General features: G+C 35.9%; 1 long non-coding RNA gene across 1 annotated transcript; it reads right to left on the bottom strand.

Annotated features, from left to right (window-relative positions):
• Window positions 1-2,328: 2,328 nt before the first annotated feature.
• Window positions 2,329-4,573, bottom strand: LOC107800700 (uncharacterized). Its single transcript, XR_001651453.2, has 2 exons — window positions 4,289-4,573; window positions 2,329-3,600 (listed from the first exon to the last, which is right to left on the bottom strand). It is a non-coding gene; the product is annotated as an uncharacterized LOC107800700 (long non-coding RNA).
• Window positions 4,574-5,384: the final 811 nt, after the last annotated feature.

Here is a 5,384-nt window from a genome sequence, read left to right as displayed (position 1 = left end):
GTTCAAATTAGCACCTATTCACCCCCACGGCCTCAATTAATTAAAGGTTACGTTCGATCTCCTTCGAATTATCACCAATTCGGCCCACGACCTCAATTACTTAAAGGTTACATTCGACCTCGTTCGAATTAATACCTATTCGGCCCACAGCCTCAATTAATTAAAGGTTACATTCGACCTCGTTCGAATTAACACCTATTCGGCATGCGACCTCAATTAATTAAAGGTTACATTTGACCTATTTTCGAATTACTACCTACTCGGCCCACAACCTTAACCAAATGAAGGCTACCTTCAACACCGTTCAACCCACTCAAGTCTGTTACGACAAAAGGAAATCAAGCAATAAAATCAGAAAAGCGCACAAATTCGAACAAAGAAAAGAAGTCAGGTACAAACAACAAAACTAACACTTCATTAAGAATATCTTTTACAAAGGTTGCTCGCCTACAAAAAGTTCACATGCCCGCGGCTAAAACAAAAAAAGAACTAATCACCACACGGCTCAGCAGCATCACCCGCTTGATCATTAAGGCTGTCTTCACCCACCTCATCGTCATCGCCAACGGGATATTCACCCTTGTACCAGGCATCATGTTCAATCTGGTCCATGCTCACACCATCCTCGTCATCACCAGCTTCCGGCGTAGCGGGGTCATAGCCACAAGCAAACCGAGCTTTATGTGCCTTAGCACGTGTATTCTCAAAGTCGGCTTCTGAAATAGCCCTCGCCCCTATCGGATCCCTGAATATATCTAGGTGGGCCTCGACGTGAATCCATTCCTCGTACAGATTCCGAGGAACATCAGGAAAAGCAGAAGTGCGGGATAAAGATGGTTGAGCCAATAATTGTGCCTTTTCGGCCTCGAGGGCAACAACTCAAGCACCAAAACCAAGAAAAGTCATGTTGCCATCTCGCTTAAAGCATCACTATGGTAGAGGCGCAAGATATCGAAATGGTAGAGGCGCAAGAAGCGACGCATAGCGTCGGGAAAAAGCGCCATAATGACGCATGATGTCATGATGAAAAGACGCAGCCTCAAAGCCTGCAACTTACGAAAAGTCATGTTACCATCTCGCTTAAAGCATCACTATCCAACTTGCTCGCCCAATGTCACGACCCAATTTCTCCTATAGGCCGTGATGACGCCCAACGTTGCCGCTAGGCAAGCCTACAATGAACTAACTCTGTGATCCTTTCCTTTGAAGAGTTGAAATAGTTGATTTTTAGTTTGTGCATAGATAAGAAGTAAGAATTTAATAAAAATGAAAAAAAATCAAGATTTTTAAAGCAAGTGAGATAAGTAAAATAACCCCAAAACCATCAAGTGTCTACTAGCATGAACTACCAAAACCTAGTGTCACAAGTGTACGAGCAACTAGTAGAATATATAAAAGAATACTAGTCTACTGTCTGAAGTGAAATAGACAGAAAATACAAGCAAAAGAAAGACTCCGGCTGCTTCAGAACGGGCTAAGAAGGCAGCTCACCGTGAAGTCTCGTAGTAGTCAAGGATGCGCGCCGGACTAATATCCAGATGCACATGCCTCAGATCCTGCACATTTAGTGCAGAAGTGTAGCGTGAGTACATAAACAACATGTACCCAGTAAGTATCCAGTCTAACCTCGAAGAAGTGATGACGAGGGGTCGACTTTGACACTTACTATGGGCTAACAATAAAATGTCACAATTATAACTAAGCATGAGTTACAAACATATAGTTGAAAACTCAATAACAAGAAATAATAAACAATCCTTTCACTAATAGTAAATCCCAAATTTATTTCCATCATTCAACAACTTATATCTCAAGCCAATGAAGCAATATCAATTATAATTAGTTCCAAAGATTTATTACGCGTAATTTATGTCGAGTTCGTACGACCCGATCCAACGTAAAAATATTTAAACCGTGCACTGCCAAGGGTCAAATGGAGAATTTTCTTAGTAATTGGAATTCATGAGTTTTGTCAAGTGAAATTGATGACGAAAATGGAGAAGACATCAGTAATAGAGGAAATCAGATAAGGGAGAAAGAAAAAGGGAAAGAAAAAAAAAAGAAAGAAAAGAGAAAGGTAAAGAAAAGAAAGTACTAATAAAAAGGAAATAGTGTTTGTAATACACTTTAATACAATTAACGAAAAATCTAATTAGTTTAGGTGGGTTCCGTTTCAAAAAGGACATATATGGGCCAACTGTATAACTCTAAAGGCATATATGGGCCAACTATGTGACGGTAAAGGCATATTTGAACTAAAGTATTAACGAAAGGCAAATGTGCTCAATTTCGTATAGTACAAGGGCATATTTAGACCTTTCCCGTATAGAAAATCAACGTTCACTCATTATGACCTTCCATTGTGATTTCAAAAGAACTAGTTTCCACATATGAAAATACAAAGGAACAACATTATACACTTGAATTTGAAGTATACAAAAAATATAGGAGAGCCACGGACTACATTCCTCTAGAACTGTGCGTGCAGTAATAATGCAAATCCCTGCCATAAATCTGAAATGATTCCCATCGTTGAAAAGCATGTCATCCAACATTCACAGCATCAAAATTTTCCTCATCACCCTATAAATTCTAGAGGAGCGTATATCAAAATAATCCACAAACAATACCTCTGTAACTTGACAAAGTAGAAGGTGATCAAATTTTCTACTTACCCAAACTTCTTAGTAAACCTAAACTTAGATATACAGGAGATGAGAATTTTCTGCACAAACTACGAAATCTTGCAAGGAAGAGAAGGAAATTGACTTTACAAATTTATTGAGGTGAGATTGGAAAGAAGAACAAGAGAGTAATGGAGAATGACAATAAAAAGCATGGTGCGGGAACCCCAAAAGTAAAGAAAGTTAGTCAGGAGCACATAACTCGCAGTTTCAACTTGCCTCTTTCTCGATGAAGTCTGCTTAAAATTTTGGAATGTCCGCACTCTTCCATGAGGTTGCCATTGTAGTTTGACGAGTCAAAGTGAGCCAATTCACATAAGAAAAGTGTTGTTTTGATGGGTAGTGGCCAATTAGTGTGGGAACTCTGTCCAATAAAGTTGTTGGTCTTTATACAAAAGAAGCGCATTTGAAAACATGGATTCTAAGAAACTTTCAAAAATTGAAGAGGTTGGAAAAAGAATTGCAGAAAAGTGCAAAGGATTGCCCTTAGCTCTAAAGACATTTGTTCGCCTATTAAGCTCCAAATCAAAGGTTGGAGAGTGGAGATTTGAAAAGTGAAATATGTGAGCTTCCACATTCACTTCTCAACAAATTGAAAGCCTCATATTTCACTTCTTAAAATGTGTTTGCTCTTCAATCTCTTATTCGGAACTTAATAAACTAGTAATTGTCTTAAGAACTAAAGGAACCCTTTGCACTTACCTACAACTTTTTTACCTACCACTTCTAAGTTTCGGATGTTACTTAGAATCATTTTTTTTGCAATGCGAATTACTTTAATATGGCCAACAGACTTTACTAGGACAGAGCTCTACCACACGTCATTAAGGCAACACGTTTCCAACCTCTTCAACTTCTGAATATTCTGAGTCGCCTCTTTCTCGACATTGTTACTCAGAAAATGGGAATACCAACTCTATTAAGTGGATTGTCGTCATAGTTGATGAGTTTAAGAAATAATATTAAAAATAAAATAAAACATTTGTGTATAAACTAATTTGGGCTCAAAGATTTTTTGCCTAAGAATAAGAAGATATGAGTCTATAAAAGATAAAAGTAATACAAATACCAACATCCTTCAGACAGAGAAATGAAACTTCTATAACCATAAACAAATCCAACAGATATGTATATGAGATGTATCAGTTAAGAGCTAGCAACATGGCAATGATCAGGCATGAAACCTTTTGGAAACTATTAAGTTCCCTTTGTAACCACATAATATAAACATTAATATATTTTATTAAAAATAACATCAATGTCAAACAACTAAAAGTCATATATTTTTTATATTATGCATCCAGTAGCACAGGAAACACTGAATAGATATGTACAGTTTCTGGATATAATTTATTTGTCAGGAAATGAAGCACAACTAGAAGAGATAATTTTTTTATATTATGCATCACAAACTAGAAGATGCAAAGCTAGAGCATGTAAATGAAAGCCTAAACAACCTAAACCTCCAGAGGTTTTGTGAAACTGCATAAATAAAGATAATATACAGGGACATCGACATGAAAATAAGAAAGAAATCAAATATAGAAGATAAGCAATTGTAACACAAGATAATTATCACATCCAATCTGGAAATAGTAACTTACTCTTAAGCAAAAATCACTACGCATCAATCCCAAATTTTTTAGCTAGGATCAGAGCTGTCTAACTTCACAACCAACAAATGCGAATTGATACCCCGAGAGTGTGACGGCGTGTCCAATTAATATAAACCCTAGTATTTCAACTACTTCGCCTATCTTGGGCCGGACCTACAACTCCCAGAACCGACGAATTCGGGTCAATCCACATACCTCGTTGATGTAATAGCCCATAAGAATATCGGTTGTTTTTTGAGATTTTTACCTCCTTATACTACATATGAAACTTAATTACTCTGTTTAATTAAGTTTTCACTTAATTATACGATCATATACAATTTATCAATTATATATAAATTAGTTTTAAATGAGTATCCTTTGATTGTAGCCTTTTAATTTAGTAAATCCCTAAAAATTCCTTAATTACCCAAACAAACCACAATCTTTCTAAAGGATTTTTTTCTTTCTCTCTTTGAAATCAACCCTCTTTCTACACCGATTTCTACAAGGTTTTTTCTACTAAAGCTCATAATTTTCTCTAACAATGGCGAAGAAAGGGATTATTTTTTATCTATTTGAATTTCGCCATGGCTGGAGTTTGGAGCTTTTCCGGGCTTCCCCTTTTCTTGTTGGTGTTCTGATGGCGGGCTAGCAGTATATGTATATTAATTATTTAGTTGTATTGTTCGAATTGAAATTGTAAATCGATAAATTTTGAAGGTGTTTGACTCTCCACCATTGACAACCATTAAAAAGTTGCGAAATTTTGAATTTGAATTCGGATTTTCAAAAAATATTGTTTGTTTGGATGGGGTGTTATTGCAAACGATTGAAAATATTTATGGAGTTTATATCTTGATTTTGAGGGTATTGGGTGAAGATTAAATTTGATTTGGCTGGATTTTCATATTGAAATTCGAAGAAGAAGCAGAAGAACACACCACATACAAAATATATACAAAATACATATTATATAAAATATGTATAAAAATTATATTTAAGTTGTATGATGTTGTAGTTGTATTTAACTGGGTAAGTATGATGTATGAAAGTTGTAGATAAGTTGAAAATAAATTATATACTGTATAATTAGTTGTTTGAA

This window comes from Nicotiana tabacum, chromosome 4 (assembly GCF_000715075.1).
Source record: "Nicotiana tabacum cultivar K326 chromosome 4, ASM71507v2, whole genome shotgun sequence".
NCBI lineage: Eukaryota > Viridiplantae > Streptophyta > Magnoliopsida > Solanales > Solanaceae > Nicotiana > Nicotiana tabacum.
This window is presented reverse-complemented; position numbering and strand designations above follow the sequence as displayed.